We start from the raw sequence: 25,302 nt of genomic DNA on the forward strand, positions 1-25,302 counted from the left end.
TAAGATAGGGTGGCATACGGACATCTGTATTATATACGTTTTCTCATTGCCCTAAACATGAAAAAACCTTAGATCCCATAAAACTTACCAAAATGAAAATGAAATCCAATTTGAAATATGACATTTTGCTAAAGAACTTTCATTTATTTACAACTACTTGAACAAAACTTAGTTTTCGCATTGAATCATAAGCAATAACATAACGTTACCTAAATACAGAGTAAAAAGGGCTCGACGTGTGATTTATTTTTTCTTTTCGCCAATCCCCTTCGTAGGGAAGAATTAAAATCTCTAGTTCCTCACTCTTAGAAATAATTGAAGAGCAGCCAATTCCCCTTCCAAGAGGATCGAGATGGATTATAAATTAGATCATACGTCCTATCCCTTCTCGAAACAAATTCTATAACTATCTAAAGCCTCAATGAGAATCAGGAAATTTGAGTGTAAAAGATGTTTTTGAGGTTTTCGGCACACTCCTTCTGCCCATACAAAAATGCATTGACCCCTTCATAATTGCTCTAGGTACATCTAGTTGTGAATAAAGAAAGTTAGTTAAATCAAGCTTTAAAAGAAATATTCATATTAGTCTTTTATTTTGTAGAAATTCACACACATCGTTAGGAACGAATAGACTGGTATTCTCTGAAATTTGAAAGTTCAACATACAAATTTTTTGAAACATTTAAATCAATTGACTCTCTCAGAATTTTCGCTCGATAGCTTTTAGGCAACCTTTGGACTAAGATTGTTGATGATGCCACAAAATGGTAGAAAACAATTCTTTATTTTGGCATAATCTATTCTTGTGATTAAAAAGGTCAGTACAATATTCAATTCTCTTTCTAATGAGCTTCCTTTTGGTTTTCTAGAATCCAATGGTTCGATACTATTGACCTTGGAGAGGAAAAGATGTGTATTATGAAAAAACAAACAAACAAATAACCACGCATTCCTGACCGTTCATATCGGATAAAATAAACAATTCAAGTATTTTTGTAGATAAAGACTTGAAACCTCTACAATAGTTTTCATATACACTGAATTGGACGGCACAATTTTCACCAAAATAACTCTCCTATTTTGGTTAGTTTTCCCTTTTTAAATATGGGTATATTTTCTCAGACTCGTCACTTTGGATTAACAGCTTTTAACGCAATAAGTTTACCAATACTAGCTGCGTAATATAAAAATAAATAATCCTAAAACTCACTACTTCTATTTTAACATTAGTAATAACAAAGTTTCTGGTGTCACCTGCCTCACCCTCTTGGTAAATTTTCTGATGGTTTTCATAATTTGCGCCCCTCCTACCTTTTGTACCAATAAGAAAGTGAATGAAATCTTTGTGTTGCAAAAGAAAATATTTTTAATAAAAAGAGAACTGTCACCCCCAGCACCCTAATTCAGACTTAATAAAAAAAGGAGTTACAGACTAATTCCTACTTCCCAACCCCAAACTCTTTCTATATTTACCTGAAGGTCAATGGAGGGTTAAAATATCTGGGCAGCCAAACGCATCCTTCAAGGTATCTTCCCCTCTTTAGCCTTCACAATGGTGTACTGCTCCTTTTTCACGATAGCTGATCCGCAATTGTACATCACTGCATATGATCCAATTAAACATAAAGTGAATTGTATTGTAACGGATTACCAACGATTCTTGACTACTAAGGTCCCTGCGTCGGCCCTGCAGTGCATTCCTGCAGCATGGTTCGATCTCTGGGTCTCGTATTACCAAGCTGAGGTCAAACCCACTGCTCCATCACAAGACAAATAAAGTGAATGAACTTAGTTTAATGAAGTTTCAAAATAAATGCCTGTTTTAACCATTTATTTTGCATAGAATACGTGCCGAGACTTTAAAGGATGAAACCGCTAACAACATGATTTGGGACAAAGTCATAATTTGCTACAAGATAAAGGCAGGAAATATCACTTTTCCAGGCGCAATCTTTTTGGCTACTTAGAAAAAGCACTAGAAAGTTAAATTCTCGTTCAAATGAGCCCTATCCAAATTATCTAGAACTACCGTTTTGATACAAAGTTCCCTGAGGAAAAAACGAATAAACACGCATCTAGATCTTGTTTTGAGGAAAAACTCAAAATATCACAATTTCATTCTTAAGAGCTTGAAACCTCCTCAATGAGGTTCTCTAATATACTAAATTCTTGCTGGTGTAGTTTCCATCAAGATTGATTTCAGTGGTTGGTTTCGTCTTTTCTAAAATTCATCGAAGTTTTCTCAGGTTTGTATTTTTTTATGGGTAACTTTGGACTAGATGAACTTTATATATTTTGAATTACAATAGAACACAACTATTTCAGCTTATGCATTTCTTATAAACCTCATCTTTTATATGTTGCAATTAACTTGTATTTCTCCTTTGTAGCAGTTTGCCATCGTGAGGTTTTTGATTCTTGAAGTGAAAATTCTTCAAGTATTCATCAATTAGCGTAAGCTAATAATATTTTCGGCTAGTTTCAAAGGTTCTATTAGTTTTGCAATTTTTTTGGGTCGAATGTAAACCGACCGAGTAACTGACTCGAATGGCAACAAATTCAAGAGGAAAGACACGTTAACCTGCAAATTTTGGACCTGGAACCTGGTTTAATTAAGTAGAAGGTATAATGTGGTTTTGTTCATTTGTATGAATTTCTGTTTAATATAAATTTTTCAAAGTTTTAGATATTTTTTTGCTATCTTGGAAAGTAGGCTAGTTCAATCGGTAAACTAATCTTTCTGAAATAGGCTAGGCCTTAATCAAGAGTTTAAAATAGCCTATGCTACCATGTTATTTTAACATATACTAGGAATATGTTTCCAAACTACTACATCTATCCTTTAGAAGACAGGTTTTGCCTATAGCCTACCATCTAAATTTAAACAGAAAATACTTTACATATATTTCTGGCGTCTTGTCTCTTTTTTCTTGCCTCTAGGTATTGTAACCACCATGTTGTGAAATCAGTAAGATTTTATACAATTTGTAAATTTAAAAATTTAAGTAGTAGCCTAGCTTAAAAAATCTTTGAAACTTTATAAATTAGAGCTGAAGAAAGGTACACATGCAAGACTAAAAACACTTTCCTTGCGCATCAGTTATACTGTAGGCCCCAAGTTATGTTTAGTTATTAGAATGTCATTTCTAACACAAGTATTTTCCAAAGTCACCAAAATCTAGTGGCCTTTAGCCTAAATTGGAATGAGGTAGATACTTCAAAACACCTTAGCTTACCAGGGCATTAGGCGATTAAAGCTTTGAATTCATTTCTGGGTGTTAGTTTGGCATTCTCACTCTCCACAATTCAAGAAACCAGGATATTATTAAAGCTGAATTCATTTTTGGGTGTTAGTGTGGCATTCTCAATCTCCACAATTCAAGAAACTGCTTTAACACAAACTAAAATAGCATACTGACTTATATCATTCCAAAATAAAGAAATGAAGCTTTCAATTAAACATCTGTACTAACCATTTGTTTTGTATAGATTCTATGACTCTTTAGGAACAAATGTTTCATAGGGTGTGTGGTATTACTGCCTCTTAAATTTGGGAGCTCAGTACAGAGTTATTCAACATTTTGATCCCTTGGACATCTTAGAATTTTCAGTAGGGTAAGACAACCAGTACTGGGACACTTTGATCACTCTGTGCACTTTTTGACATTTAATCTACTATAACTACTCTATTGGTCCACCTAGAAACTTGATTTTTTCACAGTTAGAATTGCCTCTGTTTTCTGAACAAGTCGGTCATTAATTTGAATAGTTTTGCATATACAGCCCTACCTATTTGTGCATTTAGCAATAGCTATCAGTTCAGCTAATACTGGGACATAGTTTCTCTTATTGACAAAGATATTATGCAATAATACACTATCTGAGACAGAGGCTTGCTTTATCTTGGACACTTCCAAAAGACCTGTTTAGACATTTTCTGCTGAGATCTATGACTCAGGCTCTTTGTCTTGTTATTAGACAGTTTAATGGTTTGAGATTTGCTATTTTAAATGGGTTTTTCAGAGAGAAAATAGTGGATCCAGGATTTTCTTTGGGGGGGGGGTGCATAATAGGCTGCTTGGATAAACTTGCAAACAAAGAAATACCCACAATTTAAAAATAACATTGACAATTATGCGTTGTAGGTAGGTAGTGGAAATGGTCTAAAGTACTAAAGAGTTTTGCCTTTATTTTAATGTTTTAGGATGAAAAGAGGAGGTGATATGTCATATAATGCAGGGCTTTAATTGGATGAAAATAGGCAGTAAAGTGGCCACCATTTCCTCACAAAAATTCAAAACTTAAATTAATAATTTTTGCACTTCTCATACATTTACTTTCTATTATACAAATCCCCTAAAAAACAACTAGGTTATGTTGTAAAAGCCACCCCTCTTGGCAAAAAAAAACAACACAAAAAACCAAAACAGACTGCCAAAAAAGTAATGATAGGCCTTCTTGTGAAGGCCTTTTGGAGAAAAAAGTAATTTCTCCTCCTTGTTATTATGAAATGAAGATTTTCGCCTTGCAGTTGGCTTTTGCGGTAATACGAACAGGTTCCATTGATAAACCTAAATTTAATTAAATACTTTTTGGCGGTATGTGACATTAGTAGAATCTAACAAAGACCACAAAAAGTGACTAAAGTTTTGTTTCAAACTTTTTTTCAAAAAGAAACAGTCTTAATATTGAAAAATTTGTGAAAAACTCAACTATTAAAAATCAATCACAAAAAAAGATTACTGTCGTCCTGACCAAAACCAGAGCAAGCAGTCCCAACCACAAATTCAACACCATGTCATGGGGGTGCGCCCCCTCGCCCTTATTGGATCCGCCCCTGTTCAGATTGAAAAATCTAGCTGTTATTTGAAGACTGGGCTGCTTTGAGGTGAAGATGCTTACATGAATGAATTCCAGATGCTTAAAACAAATTTAATATATCTTAAAACCATATAACATGTATATGAAAGGGATTGTCCCTCCCTCAACGCCCCGCTCTTTATAGTAAAACTTTGTATAAGAATTCTAGCAAATTCCCCTGTTGTAAAATTTCTCATGAGAAATTTACCCCCTAGAAACTTACCTCACATGGGAAATTCTCCCCATGAAAAATTTCCCTACTCAAAAAATGTATTAATATTTCTCTATAATAGACAACATAGGCAAAAAGGCAAATTTTGTAACTTAGACCAATTCCCAGGAGGATCGTGGTATCTCGAAAGGTATAATTGTTTGGCCTTTCAACTATTCTGAACAGAATAATACTTCTACTACTAACAAATTACCGTAGCACCAAGCCGCCTTAGATCGACCCGGCTAAGCTCAGTCCTCTTCCATCCCAATCTATTCAAAGCTTCCCTCTTTACACTCTCCCAGAAAATCCCATTTCATTTAAAGATTTCTTTATGAAATCTCCCACCCCACCCACAGATGACCAGCTTTCTGTTTAGTCCTAGACGGTCGGCCAAAAATAACAATCTTCGGTAATCTGCCATCCATCTTCCACAAAGCGTGCCCTAGCCATCTTAATCTTTCTCTCATTACAGCCATAGAAAGCAGGATAATATCTCGAAATTTTGATTGGACCATTCTTATAAAAAAAATTCTAGGGTTGGATTTCTTCCAGAATTTTTTTTGCATAAGCTACGATTCCATCTCAAAATAGTCTACTCCTTTAGCATACTTATATTTGAAGAAAGACCTGTTTTCACTTAAGTTATGACCCTTTTTAAGATCACGAGGGACCCCAATGTGTGGCAAATATTTTCGGGAAATCCCCCTCCCCCCAATGAAAAATTTCCCTCACAGAAATTTTCTCTACTGAAAATTTTATGAAGAACTTAAATGTTAGGGTGGTTCTTTTTCAAATTGTCACATACAACTTTTTTGTATTCACAGAAGGAAGCTGGCCTAGTCCTTTTTTTATAAGTCAAAAGTGATTGGAGATCTATCAGCCATGGAAGTAATTTCTGGGTGTAAATACTCCCCCCCCCCGAACAGAAAATAGAATCATTGTTTAAACACTTTCAGAAACGCTTAGGCTTATTAGCCTATTAGGAGCAACCCCCCTATAAGGGAGCAATATGGAGCCACCCCCCTATAAGGGAGCAATATGGAGCAACCCCCCTCTCGTAATATGCTAATTTATGTTCGTTTTAAAATCTAATGTTGGTCCTTACTTCCTTTTGAAAAAATTGTTCTCCGTTCTCTCTTTCAAATTGTAAGTTTGAATTACAATCGCTAAAATTTAATTAGTTACTCAGACAACACTAAAATTAAAAAAGATTGTTTTCAGTTGCTAGCCAGCAAAACAAACAAATTTATAATGAGATCTATAACTCAATAGAATTAACGGGAATGACAACGAGCTATTGTTAATCTGTTTCATTTCAAGAAGTAAATTCCGTCTACGATCACTTAGATAAACTTGCGAACAAAGAAATACCTGCAATTTAAAGCGAACCTCGACAATTATGCGTCGTAGGTATTGGAAATGGTCTAAGGTGCTAAACGAGTTTCGCCTTTATTTTAATGTTTTAGGATGAACAAAGGATGTGATATGCCATATAATGCAGATCTTTAATTGGATGAAAATAGGCAGTAAAGTGGCCACCATTTCCTCACAAAAATCCAAAACTTAAAGTGATTAATATCTTGTTTCAAACTTGTTTGCAAAAAGAAACAGTCTTAATATTGACAAATTTATGAAAAATTCAACTATTAAAAATCAATTTAAAAAAAATCACTTTCGTCCAGATCCAAACTAGAGCAAGCAGTCCCAACCAGAGATCCAACACCATGGCGGGGGGGGGGTGCATGGAAATTACGGAGTAATTTCTATACGGTTTAAGTTTTATTGTCGCTCCTTAATTTCAGTTAAAAATAACTTATTTTTTATTTAATTTCTGAACGTTTTTGAATTAATGCATGTTTTGATTTTGGCTCTCCGCACATGAATAATTAGAAAACAATTTACATATTAATCTATATTTTTGGCTAAATGATTTTCTCGTAGTTTTGATTGGACTATTTTGAGAAGAAAGGAGCGGGGGAATAGACCTAGTTACCCTCCAGTTTTTTGGTTACTTAAAAAGGCAACTAGAGCTTTTAATTTTACGAACATTTTTATTAGTAAAAATATACGTAACTTACGAATTAACTTACGAAACGAGCTTCTATATTCGTATACGTATATGAGGGGGTTCGCCCACTCGTCAATACCACTCTCTTTACACTAAAGCTTAAATTTTGTCCCAATTCCTTAAGAATGACCCCTGAATCACAAAGGCCGTAGAATAAATATTTGATTACTTTAGCGTAAAGAGCAAGGTATTAGGAGAAAGTGAACCCCTCATGTGCGTAATAATTTTACATTTTAAGACATTAATTAATTTTAAATTATTTTACTGTAATTAATTTTACAATTTTACCTTTACATTTACAATTTAACATAAACATTTTAAGTTTTAATGCTGGTCCTTACTTTCAGTTGAAAGAACTTTTTCATATTTATTTTTTTAAATGCAAAAAATCCTTCATGGAAATTTTCTTCCACCATGAAAAATTCCTCCCAGGTAAGTTCGCGAGGGAGGGAGCCTAGGTGTCCTCCGATATTTCTGGTCACTTAATTCCGTTAGAATTTAATTTCCGTTAGAATGAGCCCTCTTGCAACAGTCTAGGACTTATGGGTCGATACGATCACCCCTGGGGGAAAAAACAAAACAAAAACAGAGAAACACGCGTCCGTCATCTATCTTGTGGCAAAAAATACAAAATTCCACATTTTGTAGGTAGGAGCTTGAAACTTCTTCTGTAGGGTTTTCTGATACGCTAAATCTGATGGTTTGATTTTCGTTAAGATTCTATGACTTTTAAGTGGCACTTCCCCCTATTTTCTAAAATAAAATAAATTTTCTCAAACTCGGTAACTTTTGATGGGTAAGTCTAAACTTGATAAAACTTAAGTATTTAAAATCAGCATTAAAATGCAATTCTTTTGATGTAACTATTGTTATAAAAATTCAGTTTTTTAGTTTCGGTTACTATTGACCCGGGTCACTCCTTACTACAGTTCGTTACCACGAACTGTTTGATTAGCCATGGTTTGACGTCCGCAACTATTCGATTTTAATTCATTGGATCTCTTGAATTCTATTGAAATTTTTTCTTGAATTTTCTGGTCATTTTGGGATACACATGAAAACAAGAGCTAAGAGCTCATATGGCACTTGTGACAAGGTCGGAAGAGCCAAGAGCTCATATGGCATGAGCTCTAGCAAAATTCTAAGAATCAATAGATTGTTTTTAAAAGCAAAATCAGAGGCTTAATGCCGGTTAGGATTTAAAATAAGAGCTCTGAGTCACGAGGTCCTAAATATCCAAATTCATTAAGATCCTATCACCTACTCGTACGTTAAAAATACCTCAATTTTTCCTCTCCCTTCAGCCTCCATATGGCCGGATCAGGGAAATCAAATCAATTTGTACTGTTCCCTGACACGCCTACCAATTTTCATCGTCCTAGCATGTCCAGAAGCACCAAACTCGCCAAAGCACTGAACCCCACCACCTAACTCCCCCAAAGAGAGCGGATCCAGTCCGGTCACTTCAGTCACGTATCTACGACATTTATAAGCGTATTCCAAGAATTCCGGTCTCCCTCTAATATCAACAGATTTGGTCAGGATTTGAAATAAGAGCTCTGGGACATGAGTTCCTTCTAAATATCAAATTTCACTAAGATCTGGTTAAAAATACCTCAATTCTTCTAATTTTTCCAAATTAACAACCCCCAGCTCCCCCAAAGAGAACGTATCCGTACCAATTATGTCAATCTCGTATCTATAACTTGGGCTTATTCTTTCCATCAAGTTTCATCCCGATCTCTCCACTCTAAGAATTTTCCAAGATTTCCGGTTTCCAAGATCTCTGTTTTCCCCTTCCGACCCTCTATGTCCTCGGATCCGATTCTAATTGAAAATGGAGTATCTGAGACACAAGATTCTTCTATATAGCAAGTTTTATTAAGATCCGATCACCCATTCGTAAGATACCTCGATTTCACGTTTTCCAAGAATTCCGGTTTCCCCCTCCAACTCACTTCAATGTCACCAGATCTGGTCAGGATTTAAAAAGAGAGTTCTAAAGCACAAGATCCTTCTAGATATCAAATTGCATTGAGATTTGATCACCCGTTCATAAGTTACAAATTCCTCATTTTTTTAATTTTTCCAAATTACTCCCTCCCCAACTCCACCAAAGAGAGCGGATCCGGTCCGGTTATGTCAGTCACCTATGTTGGACTTGTGCATATTCTTTCCACCAAGTTTTATCCTGATCTCTCCGCTTTAACCGTTTTCCAAGATTTTCGGTCCCCCCCCCCCTAATGACACTGGATCCGATCGGGATATAAAATAAGAGATCTGCGTTTCAAGGTCCTTCTAAATATGAAATTTCATTAAGATACGATCACTCTTTCGTAAGTTAAAAATACCTCATTTTTTCTAATATTTTAGAATTAACTCTCCCCCCAACTCCCTCAAAGAGAGCAGATCCGTTCCGGTTATATCAATCCCGTATCTAATACTTGTGCTTATTTTTCCCACCAAGTCTCACACCAATCCCTCCACACTAAGCGTTTTGCAAGATTTCAAGTTCCCCCCTCAATTCCCCCCAATGTCACTGGATCCAGTCGGGATTTAAAATAAGAGCTCTGAGACACGATATCCTTCCAAACTTCAAATTTCATTAAGATCCGATCACTCCTTCGTAAGTTAAAAATACCTCATTTTTTCTATTTTTTTTAGAATTAACCCTCCCTCCCAACTCCCCCAAACAGAGCAGATCCGTGCCGGTTGCGTCAATAACGTATCTAGGAGTTCTGCTTATTTTTCCACCAAGTTTCATCCCGAACCCTCCACACTAAGCGTGTTCCCAGATTTTAGGTTCCCCCCTCCAACTCCTCCCAACGTCACCGGATCTTGTCAGGATTTAAAATAAGAGCTCTGAGACACGATATCCTTCCAAATATCAAACTTCATTAAGATCCCATCACACGTTCGTAAGTTAAAAATACTTCATTTTTTCTATTTTTTACGAATTAACCGGTCCCCACTCCCCCGCAGATGGTCAAATTGGGAAAACGACTATTTCTAATTTAATCTGGTCTGGTCTCTGATACGTCTGCCAAATTTCATCGTCCTAACTTACCTGGAAGTGCCTAAAGTAGCAAAACCGCGACAGACCGACAGACAGACAGACCGACAGAATTTGCGATTGCTATATGTCACTTGGTTAATACCAAGTGCCATAATAATATGGGCTATCAATGATAGCAAGACCGAACCCAGGAACCAGGACTAGGTCCCCTCCCTCTCCCTCCAAAAAATGTTTATCAAACACAAAGAGATGTTTAAAGTATAAAACGTGTGAAATCCAACATTTTATGTATAAAACGTTTTATGGTTGGGTGGAGGGTGATACGTGGGAGGATCCTTCCAAGGGGTGGATTTATCACGGGGAAGCGCATTTCCAAAAAGGGGATGCTGGATTTTCCAGCTTTATTTGAAAAAAAAGAACATTTTTGGTTACTTTTTAAGTAACCAAAAAATTCGAGGGAAATTAGGCCACCTCCCCCGCCCCTTATTGATCAAAATAGTCCGATCAAAAGTTTGAAAAAACAATTTAGCCATACAAAAATAATATGCAAAATCGTTTTAATTATTCAGTTACGATGAGCCAAAATCAAAATCTACATTAATTCAAATGCGTTCAGAAATTAAATTAAAAAAAAGTTTGTTTCCCTGAAAGTAAGGAGCGGCATTAAAACTTAAAACGAATAGAAATGATTCCGTATATAAAAGGGGCTGTCCCCTCCTCAACGCCCCGCTCTTTACGCTAAAGTTTTCTATTGTTTTAAAAAGTACAACTGTGACAAAGAGTTAAATTTTAGCGTAAGGAGTGGGGGCGTTGATGAGGAGACAGCCCCTTTCATATACTGAATCCGTAAAGGAGGATGAAGGGATTAGACCCCTCCTGCTCCCCCAAAAAATTTTCTCCAACACAAAAGACGTATTAAAAATACATAAACGTAGTTTTGATTTTTTTTAAGGTTTCTTTTTGCAACCCCTCCCCCCAGCAAGCCTTAAATGGTATTAAAGTTAAAATAAACAAACCCAAGTTTTTTTGAAACTTTAATAGACTTCTAAATTGCATTTTGAGATCCGATGACAGGTTATGGTTTTAAACCGACAAGACCGGAAAGATAACGAACAAAGTTTGTGCGCAATGTATCGTCACCAATGTCTAGTTTTTTTCTTATTCTCATACTCTTCTTTTTCCCATTTTATTAAACTTTCACATTCTCTTCTTTTATCTTTATATTTAGCCAGTCTTAAACTTTGATCTTCCCTGCTTTCACATTCATTCAAGCGATTCACTTCCTCTTTCATCAAACAGTTCGTGGTAACGAACTGTAGTAAGGAGCGACCCGGCTCAATAGTAAACGAAACTCTAAAAAACGGAATATGATACTAAGAGATACATCAAAAGAATCGGACTCTTATGCTGATTTTAAATATACAAGTTTCATAAAATTTAGTCTTTGTCATCAAAAGTTACGAGCCTGAGAAAATTTGCCTTATTTTGGAAAATAGGGTGAAACACCCCCTAAAAGTCATAGAATCTTAACGAACATAATACCATCGCATTCAGAGTATTAGAGAACCCTACTATGAAATTTCCAAGCTCCTATCTACAAAAATGTGGAACTTCGTATTTTTTGCCAGAAGACCGATCACGGATGCGTGTTTATTTGTTTGTTTTTTTCCCAGGGGTCATCGAATCGACCGAGTGGTCTTAGAATGTCGCAAGAGGGCTCATTCTAACGGAAATGAAAAGTTCTAGTGCCCTTTTTAAGTGACCAAAAAAATTGGATGGGACCTAGGCCCCCTCCAACGCTCATTTTTTCCCCAAAGTCAACGGATCAAAATTTTGAGATAGCCAATTCGATCAGCATAGTCGAAAACCTTAATAAATATGTCTTTGGGATGACTTACTCCCCCACAGTCCCCAGGAGAGGGGCTGCAAGTTACAAACTTTGACCAGTGTTTATACACAGTAATGGTTATTGGGAAGTGTACAGAGTTTTTCAGGGGGACTATTTTGGGTTGGGGGGAGGTTGAGGGGAGGGGGATATGTGAGAGGATCTTTCTTTGGAGGAATATGTCACAGGGGAAGAGAAATTCAATGAAGGGGGCGCAGGATTTTCTAGCATTATTATAAAAAATCAATGAAAAAATAAATATGAAGAAGTTTTTTCAACTGAAAGTTAGGAGTAGCATTAAAACTTAAAACGAACAGAGATTATTACATATATGGGGGGTTCATCTCCTCCTAGATACCTCGCTCTTTACTCTAAAGTATTTTTAGTAATTTCAACTATTTATTTTACGGCCTTTCTGATTCAGGGGTCATTCTTAAAGAGTTGGGACAAAATTTAAGCTTTAGTGTAAAGAGTGAGGTATTAACGAGGGGATAAACCCCCTCATATACGGAATAAAAATATAAGAATATACAAGTTCATTATGCAAGTTAATTCTTAAGTTACGTATATTTTTTACTAATAAAAATGTTTGATAAAAATTAAAAGTTCTAGTTGCCAAAAGATTGGAGGGTAATTAGGCCTCCTCCCCCACCCCTTATTTCTCAAAATCGTCTGATCAAAACTAAGAGAAAGCCATTTAGCCAAAAAAAGAATTAATATGCAAATTTCATTTTCATAATTTACGTACGGAGAGCCAAAATCAAACATGCATTAATTCAAAAATGTTCAGAAATTAAATATAAAAAAACTAGTTTGTTCCCTTCTCAACGCCCCGCTCTTTACGCTAAAGTTTTTTACTGTTTACTAAAAGCAGATTTGAGAGAAAGAGTCAAACTTTAGCGTAAAGAGCGGGGCGTTGAGAAGGGAACAGCCCCTGTTATTCACGGAGTAATTTCTGCTCGTTTTAAGTTTTAATGTGGCTCCTTACTTTCAGTTACAAAAAGATAGTTTTTTTTTATTTAATTAACTTGCAATTCAAATCAAATATGGCTAATTCTTTTTTATATATTTTTTTGGCAGGCCACACGACTCTACACAACTGCTCATTTATTTCATTTAACTGCATAATTACACCATGTGCATCTTTTTCATTGTCCTCTAACGCTTTCAACTTATTTTTTACATGCGATTCCAAGAGCTGTCTTTTAAATGCCTCAATATCTTATCTGTTATTTCATTTCTAATTCGTTTTTCTAAACCTACTTTTCTAAACCCCACATTGTAGAAATTTCTTACTCGTGGGACGCGGTCCTTTTGCTAAAGCTTAATAGCTCTGTGATCAGATCTAATAAAGCTAATGTTCCCATATTAATTGATTCAGGTACAGATTGCGTTTTAATTAGCGCATAATCTACAACACTTGGAGTTGGTCCCGAAAGGCAAGTAATCATCAGATCATGTTCCCCACAAAGCGCCAGGAGCTTTCTTCACCATATATTTATTTTTGTTTTTTCATCCTTGTTACTTAGGATGTTCATCAATTTGCTCAAAAAGTAATAAAAGAATTAAAAACTTTGAAAGAAAATGGCAGAATCACTCCACAGTTGTACAATAATTTCCTCCCTCGTGGTGTTTTTTGCTCAAAGTTTTGTGGATTACCAAAATTGCACAAAGAAGGCATTCCTCTAAGACCCATTGTAGCTAGTACAAAATCACCTGCCTCAAACATTGGAAAATGGTTATGCACTGCATTTAAACCATTGCTTCACTCCCAAAAATCTTATACAAAAAATTCAGTTGACTTATAGAAAAAATGAAACAAATAGACATTTCTGAAAATTCCATATTAAGCAGCTTTGACATAGTTTCTATGTATACTAGTATTGATGTTTCAAAATCTGAACAATTATTACAAAATAAATTGGAAAACAATTACCATCTAATCGAAGAGTCAGCAATAGATCTAGACATTGATGTTCCAATGCATTTGGTTAAATTATGTAACAAATATTCCATGCACTTCCAGTTTCGAGATTCATATTACAAACAGGTAAGGGGCCTTCCTATGGGAGCACCTCTATCAGGCCTACTCGCAAATATTTTCGTCGAGAATCTTGAAAATTGGGCCCTAGATTCGTATTTTCTTAATCATGTGTTTTGGGGACGTTTCATGGACGACGTAATTTCAGTTTTGAATTATGGCGAAAGTGAACTTAAAGGTTTTCTAGAACATTTAAATACTTACGATAGAAACCTGCAATTCACTCTAGAGACCGAAAGAGATGGAAAAATACCTTTTTTAGATGTATTGATAATATGCAGTGTGAATAAACTTGATTTTACGGTTTACAGAAAACCTACGCATAATAATAGATACCTTCACTTCAAATCTAACCATCCTCCACAGGTTAAAAGAGGTGTGGTAATATCTCTTGTGGATAGAGTACTTAATATCTGTTCAGAGCCGTATGTCAAAAAAGAATTAAATTTTATTACAGACATACTTTTTGGCAACGGGTACCCAATTTCTCTCATAAATACTGTTATTGCTCAAAGATTAAAGATGCATTCTTCTGGAGCCTTAAATCCCACACCAGTAAATGATTCGAATAAACCCACAAGCACGATTTACCTACCTTATATTCCGAAAATTACTTCAAAACTGAAAAAAGTTTGTTTAAAGAACAATTTACGTGTTGTATTCACAAGCAATTTAAGTATAATGAACCTTGTCAATTCTGGTAAGGATAAAACCCCAATTACTCGTCTACGAGGGGTGTATCAAATACCATGTAGTTGTGGAAATTATTACATTGGTCGAACCCACCAAAATTTAGGAACAAGATTACAGCAACACAAAGAAAGTATTGAAAAAGCATTAAAATCTAAAAATAACTCCATATCTTTCGATTCAGCTTTAAGTAATCATATTTTTGAAAATCCAAACCATTATGTTCTATTTGACGAAACAATTCTAATTAGCAATGACCTAGGAATCAAACAAACTGTCCGCGAGGCAATCGAAATCAAACGAAACTTAAATAATAATACATCCCTAAATAGAGACTTGGGTGAATACGCACTCAACCCTATGTACACAAAATTAATTATAGAAAATAATCTAATTCAAAATAAAACAAAAATAGGAACAAGCCCAATCCCAAAAGAACTATCAGATTAGCTGCAGAGAAGGCAAATATCGCAATAAGAAATCATTCCAATTTTTAATAAATACAGTTAGTGAAATGAATGAACCTTTTTATCTTGTAAAATGTTAGCTTTTATCAGACAGTCTTGGCTGAACTTTTCGTTAAGAAGTAATGATGCCAAGGCTATTTTAAAAAAATGGATTTTTAACTGAGAACTTTTATTGTAAGTGTTTTATTGTTTTTATTTTTTCTTTGCTGAAGACGGCCCTTAGATATAGGGCCGAAATATTCAAATAGGTTTTGTTGGTTCACTGTCTTGGGAAAAAAAATCCTCATTATTCTCTCTTTTGTTGTTGTATTATGGAAAGGCAGTGTGGTCTTCGTCATTATTTACATGTTTAGATTTTGGCTCACTGCACATTTGCATTTAATTTTTTTTTTTTGTTTAATGGCTTTCTCATAGTTATGATCGGACGACAAAACTTTCTGATAAAAAAGAGGTAGGGGAGGAGGCCTAGTTGCCCTCCAATTTTTGTGTTAAAAATGAAAGCGAAGAAGAAATGATTGTTTAGCTAACAGACATGCAAAAGCGAGTATCAGAACATGTAAAAATAAAAGCGAGGAGCAAAGAATTACGCCTCTAGAGGACAAGAAAAAGCGAAGTGAAATTTCGAGTTCAAAACGAAAGTTAGTAATTATGACGCCACAGGTCCCTTAGGGCCCAAAATCGTGGTGCTGATCTCGATCACGTGGTCCTTCAGTCGGGACGCGCAAGGGAGGTTGGGGGAAAACGATTCGGCCGTTTTGCACATCTTTCCTGCTTATTTTCTCCGATTTCTTCAGGTACCCATTTAGAGCAAGGTTGGTTCCGGCTTAGCTTACAGAGTTAAGCTACTAACTTCCGTCCCAAACCAAATATATATATAGCCTACTCTAAATCTGATGCAATTATTTTTAAAGCATGTCCCGGGAAGATATTTGTCAAGCATTTTGATTCAAAAGGGAATTAAAGTGAAAGAAAAAACTGAAAATAAGTAGCGATATTAAAACTTAAACGAACAAAAATTATTACTAATGTAAGGGGGGCTGTCCTCTCCTCAATTCCTCGCTCTTTACGCTAAAATGTGACTTCTATCCCAATTGTTTAAGAATGACTCCTGAAATACACGGTCTGTTTAATAAGAGTAATGAGCTTTTTTGAATGTTCTAAAAAAAAACTTTGGCGTAAGGACCTTATGTGTGTTTTTCTCTGTATGTCTATCCCTCTCTCTCTTTCTGTGACGGTGTTTCTGTTTGTCACTTCCTCAGAACTAATTACCCTATGTATTCATCTGGCGGTTCAATGAGAGCTGGGATGTTTTGACATTAAAATGCACTGTTTTGAAACATCTCCCTGTCTAAGTACGAAACAATCAGATAACTAACCGTCTCGCGGGTGATATGTTATTGAATATTTTAAACCCAACAAGGAACCAAATAATGACACATGAAAAGACAACAATAGCTTGTTGTCATTTCCTTTAAGGTTAATTGAAATTCATTTGTTTAGCTGGCTAGCAACTAAAAACAATCTTTTTAATGTTAGGGTTGACTGAATAACTAATTTTATTTTATTGTTAGTAATTTAAACTTAAATTTGAAAGACGACGAACAAAAAAAAATTTCAAAATAGTGTAAGGACCAACATCATAATTTAAAACACACATTAATTAGCCTATCACGTGAGGGAGGTTGCTCCATATTGCTTTCTTATCATGAATAAGCTAATAGGCCTAAGCGTTTCTGAAAGTGTTTAAACGATGATTCTATTTTTCGTTAAGGGGGGGGGGGGTATTTACCCCGGAAAATACCCCCATGGCTGATTGATCTCCAATCAGTTTTGACTTACAAAAAACGGACTAGGCCTACTTCTTTCAGCAAAAAAGTTTTTCTTAAGTGCAAAAAAACAAAGTTTGGGCATTAGCTAAATATAATAAAAAGTTGTATGCGACGATTTGAAAAAGAACCACCCAAACATTTAAGTTCTTAATAAAATTCTCAATAGAGGAAATTTTTGTGGGAGAATATTTTCATTGGAGGGGGGGGGGGGGTCCCGAAAATATTTGCCGCACGTTGTGATCCCTTGTGATCTTAAAAAGGATCACAACTTAAGTGAAAACAGATCTTTCTTCAAATTTAAGTATGCTAAATTCTGAAAGTAATCCACAGATATAATTTTTTTATCAGAATGGTCCAATCAAAATTTCGAGATATTATCCTGCTTTCTATGGCTGTAATGAGAGAAAGATTAAGATGGCTAGGGCACACTTTGCGGAAGAAGGATGACAGATTACCGAAGATTGTTATTTTTGGCCGACCGTCTAGGGCTAAACAGAAAGCTGGTCATCTGCGGGTGGGGTGGGAGATTTCATAAAGAAAGCTTTAAATGAAATGGGAATTTTGCTGCTTTTGGTTATCTTGGAAAGAGGTTAGATAAGGAAAATGAAACTTTCAGGGATGTGTCTACAGGCTAAAGTGTGTCCCGGGAAGGTATTTTAAAGTACAAACCTCCACTCCTTCTCCCTCTAGAGGGCCCTGAAATTTGCCTACATGACAGGTTATTGAAATTTTGACAAAATAACATTTTACCTTAATTTTCAGTTACTAGTTGCTTTTTCTCTGCCTTTAGTTCTGGAAATGCAATTCCTGTTATTTGAGTAGAATTTTGAGCCATATCAATGTTTTTTTTTCAAATTTAGGAAATGTATTTGCATATCTTTAAAACCTAATAAAATGGAATTGAGCAAAGTTATGAAGCTGAAAACAATTTGTTGTACTTCAATTAAGCAGAAGATCTAGTTTACAAGGTTTCACTTTTATAACACACATATTTAAAGTTTTCTTTCCATTTTACTGATTTGGTTTATATGTTTATTTTTCTTATTCAGCATCAATTAGTTCAGAATGCCAAGTAAAGCCAGTGAAAAAGAAAAAAAAAATAAACTTTTGTGTTTAGCCTAAGACTACAGGTAGCCTTATAGCTTCCCCCTGCAATCCTCCCATTGGAGGGGGACTGAGATACAGTTGTGACAGCAGTGGACAATCAAATGGTATATTCCTTCTTTTTTAATCTCTTTTCTATCAGTAACCTTAACTTAATTCCCAGGAATTTCACTAGGATTGGATAAACTTGGTTGGTTTTGCTGACTGGCAAGTTTCAATCAGCATATTTCAAAGTTTGTTTTGTATGGCCTGTGTAAACTAAGGTCACTAAAGAGTATAGGCATATTTTCTTGCATTAAGCTTCATTCAACTTTTAAAGGTCAGTAAGTTTGTCATAAGCTTTTAAAAAGCTGCAAACAAGCTTGCTTCAAGCCTGCTAAGTGTCCAATTTTCGCCTTACTACAAGCTTAAACCAAGCCCTGAAAGAAGCTTGCTAAAAAGCCAATAGCAAGGCAAGTATAGATTCTAGCTGTTTTTATAAGTCTGTAATCCTGAAAACATACTTCAAATAAGCCATTGGCAACCAAAACCCTTGGTTCAGCATGTTTCAATCCTGCAATTTTGAAAATATACTCAAATCGAGCCAGTAGCAAACCAATCCTTGAATAGTAAGCAAGTTCTTGATAAATGAAGAAACTGTTGGGCTTGACAAAAGATAGAAACATGTAGATGATCTGTTTGTAGTTGAGGTAGTATTTAGAGCAGGTAAAAGCCAAACTTTCAATTACATGGAATAAATTATTTCTGATGCAGCAAAGCTGACTATGGTTGTAAGTAAAGATAAATGTTCAGTTTCAAATTTCAGACATTTTCAGTTCTTACAACAAGCCAATGTGAATTCAAACCACCAATAGATGCAAACCTCCTCAGCAACAGCACTACCCTGCTAGGGGTAGTGATATCTTCTGAAGGATAAACTAACATTAATTTTCATATGCTCATCTGCCCACTACTAAAATATGCATGTCCTGTTCGGCATTCTGTCTATATAAAAAAAAGAAAGCAATAAAATTGAACAGGTTCAGAAATTATTGCTACGAATCTTTTATGGATGCTCTCTGTTTCATCTCTTCTTCTTTGTCTAAAAAGCTCCTGGAATCCTAAAGAGGCTTCTTTTGGCTTCCAACAAACAAACTTTGAACAACTCATGAAATTACTGCTAATTCTGTTATTTTCTGAATGCCAACAAGAAATCGTAATCATACTCAGTTTGATTGGCTTGTGAGAAGTACAAGTACTCAAGCTGCCTGGCCCTGTCAATTTATAGCCCACAGGCTGGCTGGTACATATATAACTTTTCCTGCTTGATCTAGATCTCTTTTGCACAAGGTAACAAGGGTAAAAGTTTATCAGAGCTGACAAAAGGTATTGATATTGACAGTTTGATGACTAAAACCCTGTGTCACAGGAAAAGGGACATTGCACCCTATTTTGCCTTATAAAGGTCAAGCAGTGCTTGTTCTCAAGCTCTAACTTTGTTCATCCTTTGATACTGAGTCTTAGTTGAACACTGAAGCAGCTTTGTGAAAATACTTGTCATTTTTTGCAAGCACAAGCCTGGCCAGCTTACTGATACCATGTAGTCTTGACATATTGTCAAAACCAAAGAACAGAATGTCAGCTAGAGCGCCTACTTTGCTTTTGGAATACTAAAATGCCTAGAATTAGGCTAGTTTTCAACTTGTTGCTTCCTTTTTGGTTATGGACTAGGAGAACCAACAAATCTATGTCAATACTGATAACCAGAACTTACATCTTTTTTTTTGCAAAGAAAAGATAAATACATAATCATCAATCGACCCACACAGAACAGATCATCAACATCAGAGCACATCTAAGTTTTTTGAAATATCAATAACCTGTCTGAAATGTGCTTTTTTAATAAAAGTTGGTAAAGGTGCATCCACAATGAGGTTAATGTCTTGTGAAGGTTTACACTTTTAAGCTAGAGTATTCAGTCTATAAATTCCAGGAGTATTGACCATGCATTCAAAGGAAGATTTTGTAAGATTGCCATACTCTTTATCTAAAAGCAATCAAGAGTGAATGTAGAATTGAAAAAAAAAAACAACAAAAAAACAGTTGCTGCATGCCCCAAGAAATTCAGAAACTTTATCAGGATGGTGAGGCTCATCTCAGAGATAAAAACAGCTTGTATTTTTGCAGCTTCGTCACATCTTTGGCTAATAACAGCATCAACAATGCAACAAGGGAACAGAAGTTGAATTTGAAATGCTGTAAATTGTTGGTGTAGAAATCTTGTATAGTATTTTTCAAATAGTTGCTTGAGGTATAGGGAAAAGACTAAACATTTGTAATGAAGAGGAGAATCATTCATGTTGACGTCTGGGTATTCAGGCAGCTGTCCGGACTGCTTTCCATAAAAAGAAGGAAAATCCACTTCCATTAGCTTTATAATGTATGCTTGCATATGTTATTATGTTCACAATAGGTAAGTAGATATAGTTTTTCCTTCTGTAGTGAAACGGAATTTGAAAGCAGAGTTGTACTCAACATGAATCAGTGGTAATATGCACCTGAACCTGGTGATGGCTGCTCCAAAGGAGATGGCTTTTGCCATTAGACCTGAATCAAACTAGTTGTCAGCAAACCTCTTCAGTACTCCAACAATAGTAGGGAAAAGCTCCAGAAAAGTGACAGTACTAGAATGCCTCTCAAGCCACCATGTGTCACAAAAGTAAAGAACTTTTCGTTTTTCTATGCAGAAGAGCAGAAGCTAATGACTCAGTTCATGTGGGGGAACAGGGAAAAAAACTGCAACTTCTTTCAAGTTTATATAACATTTGAAGCAAGTCCAGTCTTGGGCCCTTCACCAGTGCAATGTTTAAACAATGTGTATAAATGGCAAATGCATACTACTGGAGTATTACTGCATGGGCGTCTTTGTACAAACCAGACATGCTACTACCTCCATTAAAGCTCCAACTAACTTGTCCATGTCTAGTCCAAACTCTAAGCAGGGACTAATAATCTTGTTTGAAAATCATATGCCAGTTCCATCAGTTCCAACTAACTTGTCCATGTCTAGTCCAAACTTTAAGCAGGGACTAATAATCTTGTTTGAAAATCATATGCCAGGCAACTCATTTGCAGTGTCAAAACGCAAAAAAAATCTTTCTTGTAATTGATCATTGTTATAGAAACAAACAAAAAGAACAAGCTGTTTTTTTAAGTTAAATCACTCACCTCATTAGCCAATATCAAACCACTCTGCAACTTTTGCTGTCAGCAAGGCTATCCAGTACTTTAACAACAGCAAGCGAAAGCTCCTGGAAAGTGACAGTACTAATATGTCTCTTAAGCCACCACATGTCACAAAAGTGAAGAAGTTTTTGATCTTGTGTGCAGCAGAGCAGAAGCTAATGTCTCAGTTCATGTGGGGGAAAAAAAAAAAAACTGCAACTTCTTTCAAGTCCATATAACATTTGAATTAAGTCCAGTCCAGAGCCCTTCACCAGTGCAACATTTAAACAATATGTGTAAATGGCAAGTGTATGCTGTTGTTGTATCTCTGCATGGGTGTCCTTGTACAAATCAAACATGCTACTACCGCTATCAAAGCGTTTTTCCATGTAATCCTCCATACAATCCGTTTATGTTACCCTGTTTCATCATCAATCCTTTTCTCTTATTCAACAAGGATTTTATGGCACCTATTGTTGGTTAAAACAAGCAACAGTCGTGTGAACAGATGTTTTTTTATTAGTTTGAGGTATGATTTTAGAAAGTTGGCAATTATAAACCAGCCACTGTAACTCTAATTCTTGTAGGCTATCCATCTTCATTTCACTCCATCTTTCTCAAGAAATAAAAAAAAAACTTCTTCTCTCTATGTGTTTTGAATTTGAGGAAAAAAGAACAGTTAGACAATCAATATATTATTCCTAAAACAACTAAGTAAATACAAACTCTGTAAAAAAAAAAAACTCTGCTGTGCAGTTTAGCCTCTCAGATAGAGTTATGGACCTATGGCAGCTGCTTTATAACTATAAAAAGGTTTAAGAATTTTTTAACTTCTCTGAGGCATTAAAGAGAGTTAGTATATTACCACAGTCAGGATTTACAAGTAAACTATTCTGATTTAAGACTTGCTGGAGACTCGCAAAAAGGGATGAATGATCAAAAGAATGACAATTGTCAGCTAAGAGCTTGATACAGATCTTAAAAGTACTGTATCTAGGCTTAAACAGATGTATGAAAGATCTGTAAAGGGAAAAAAAATTATTGCTGTGGAGCACTTTCAATTTATTATCAAAGTATACAAAAAAGATCAAGAAGGGTGCTGAGAGTAAGACATTAAACTCTTAAAAAATTCTTTGGGAACTTCGGGAAGGGGTAGACCCTTTAGGCCTCCTCTAAATACACCACTGCCTAGTACTATGTACGGATCAAAACGGCCTTTGGTTGGAATTTTTGGTTAAACAGTGGTTACATGGAAAACAATTCGAAGTTTTAAACTAGATTTACATTGCCTGGGCAACATGAACAGTTGCAGAAGCCCTTTTTTGGCTTCACCAACAAAAGTATTGCAGGAGCAACAATTTAGTTAGGGACTTAAAAATATTGCATTGAAATTCTAGACAATTGAACCTTATCATTTTTTTTATTGTTGGCCTTGTTGAATATTAAAATTTAAAATACGATTTTATAAAGCCCAATTATTGCTGTGTATTTATCCCTAACTTGCCAGAATTGTATTTTTGGAGCTACTCATTCCAAGGATATTGGGAACCAATAATAGGCGCACCAAGTAGGGAAAGGTGCAAATTGCTCATCAACAAAGATAACCATGGTCTAACACAGTGGTTCCCAACCTTTTTCGGTCCGCGTACCCCTAGTCAAGGCCCAAAAAGTTTGCGTACCCCTTTCTTGAGAATCGTTGTTTTACTTTTTTCTTAACTAAAATCAGATTTTCAAAAACACGAGATTTATTGTCCAATATGACGGTGCTTAAATGTACGTACAAAATCAATGAGAAACTTGAGGCTGCTTTTTTGCTAAAATATTATCAAATCTTGGCTCGATGTCACTAACGGCAATTATAAGGTCATTTTGTACACTCAGTCTGTTTCTGTGTTTGGTTTTGATCAATGACATTGCCGAAAATGACACTTCACAAAGGTAAGTGGATCCGAATGGTAACAAAGCAGACATGGCGATTTCACTTAGTTCCTTGCATTCTCCTTTCACCTCCAGCCAAAACTGGGAAACAGTTACATTTTGGAATTTCAGTTCTAAGGCGCGATCACTGGCAAGTTCGATCAGATTCTCTGTAAGCTTGTCACTAAGACCGGAGCTTGAGGTCACGTCTTCAACAAATGGATTTTGGATCCAATCCTGCGTTCTATCTTGGTTCATAATCGATGGGAAATATGACACAAGTTCATCTCGCAACTTTGTCAGATGCTCCCGAATACAATCACAGATTGTGTTGAGGTTATCAATTTCACTATCGTCCGCAAACTTGTCAAGGGTCGGGAAGACACTAACGCTGTTTCTTTGAACCTTTTTAAGCCAGAACTCCAATTTCTTGATGAAAGCACACATCTTCGAATTCAGGGAGAGTTCGTCCGTCCGGAAACCTTGCATTGACAGATTCAAGTCATTCAGTTTGTCGAAAATATCCGCAAGATAGGCCAGCCTGCAGACCCAGTCCTGGTTTTCAAAAAGTGAACTGAATGCAGATTTTTGCTCCAGAAGAAACATATGAACTTCTTGTCGAAGCTCGAAAAGTCTGTTTAAAATCTTCCCACGAGACAACCAGCGAACTTCTGTGTGCAGAAGTAAATGTTGATGTTCTGAACCCATCTCTTGGCACAGCAACTTGAACATTCTTGAGTTCAGTGGTCGAGCTTTGATGAAGTTGATCACTTTTACAGCCTCGTTGAGGGTCTCGTGCAGATGTGCGTTCATCCTTTTCGATGCAAGAGCTTGCCTGTGAATGATGCAGTGCAACCACTTCACCTTTGGATTTTTCTTCCTTATCCAGGCCATGAGCCCATTATTCTTCCCTGTTAGGGCGGCAGCTCCATCACTGCAAACTGATAGACACCAGTCCCACAAGATGCCCCCTTCTGCGAAGAATTTGTCAATCACCTTGAATAGTTCTTCTCCTGTTGTTCTTGACTGTAGGTTTTGACAAAACAGAATATTTTCTCTTATGTCAGAACAGTCTTGATATCGAACAAAGACGATCACCTGGGCTTCACCTGACACATCCGTGCTTTCGTCAAGCTGTAACGCAAACATCTTCGTTCAACTTTATTTGCTCAATAACCTGCATGACAATATCGCTTGCAATGTCTTCTATCCTTCTTGAAATGGTATTGTTCGACACAGGTATAGACTGAAGGGCAGTAGCAGTTTTCGTGTCAAACATTATTTCACTGACTTTCACTAGTGCTGGTAATATCAGACATTCGGTGATGGTGTGCGGTTTTTTCTGTTTCGCAACTAAATATGAAACAGCATACGAAGCCCGGAGAGCCTTTGAAGAAACTGATGCCACTTTTGCAATTTCCAAACAGTTACTAGCGAATGCTTCTTGTTTACGCTTGAAAAACTCTATGGGCTTACCGACATGAGAAGGGTGCACAGTACTGAGATGCCGGTTCATATGCGCAGGTTTCATGGAGCTGTTGGCCAAGACTTGACCACAAAGAACGCACTGTGCATTCACTGGATCAGACTTTGTCGCACTAAATCCGAGCCCTAGGTATTCTGACAAATATCGACGCACTTTGACCGATGATTCGTCATATTTCTTCTTCTTAGGTGCAGGTTCAGAGTTTTGGGTACCATCATTCGGCTTCTTGTTATTCCTGATCAGGAATCTATCCATCTTTGTTTGCAACCACAATTCACGAACTTCGTGTTTCAACAGATGACAAGATACTGAACCCGCTGAGTTTAAATCGAGACCTTACGGCTATGGAGAAAAATTAGCGGGTTACTGAAAGCGAAAGTTTTGAAAATGAGTCTGAAATTACGTACAATGGGTTATGTTATCTGATTTTGAGGGAAATGTTGGAACTGAGTCAGAAACAAGTTTTAAAGATGTAGACTGAATTAATTTTGGGACCTTCGCGTACCCCCTGCGAGGGTTTC

At 36.1% G+C, this 25,302-nt stretch overlaps 1 protein-coding gene across 4 annotated transcripts in view; it reads left to right on the plus strand.

Moving 5' to 3' along the window:
* Positions 1-2,531: 2,531 nt before the first annotated feature.
* The window catches only part of LOC136034498 (uncharacterized), a 57,536-nt gene continuing 34,765 nt past the window's right edge, over positions 2,532-25,302 (plus strand). For 2 of the 4 annotated variants that reach the window (XM_065715713.1, XM_065715716.1), the window contains exon 1: positions 2,532-2,623. The gene's annotated coding sequence lies outside the window, so the exon portion shown is untranslated. Of the gene's footprint in view, positions 2,624-15,341; positions 15,416-18,169; positions 18,282-25,302 lie in introns of those variants that run through there. The other 2 variants (XM_065715714.1, XM_065715715.1) reach the window with 2 other exon arrangements.

Source organism: Artemia franciscana, chromosome 13, assembly GCF_032884065.1.
Source record: "Artemia franciscana chromosome 13, ASM3288406v1, whole genome shotgun sequence".
Taxonomy (NCBI): Eukaryota; Metazoa; Arthropoda; class Branchiopoda; order Anostraca; family Artemiidae; genus Artemia; species Artemia franciscana.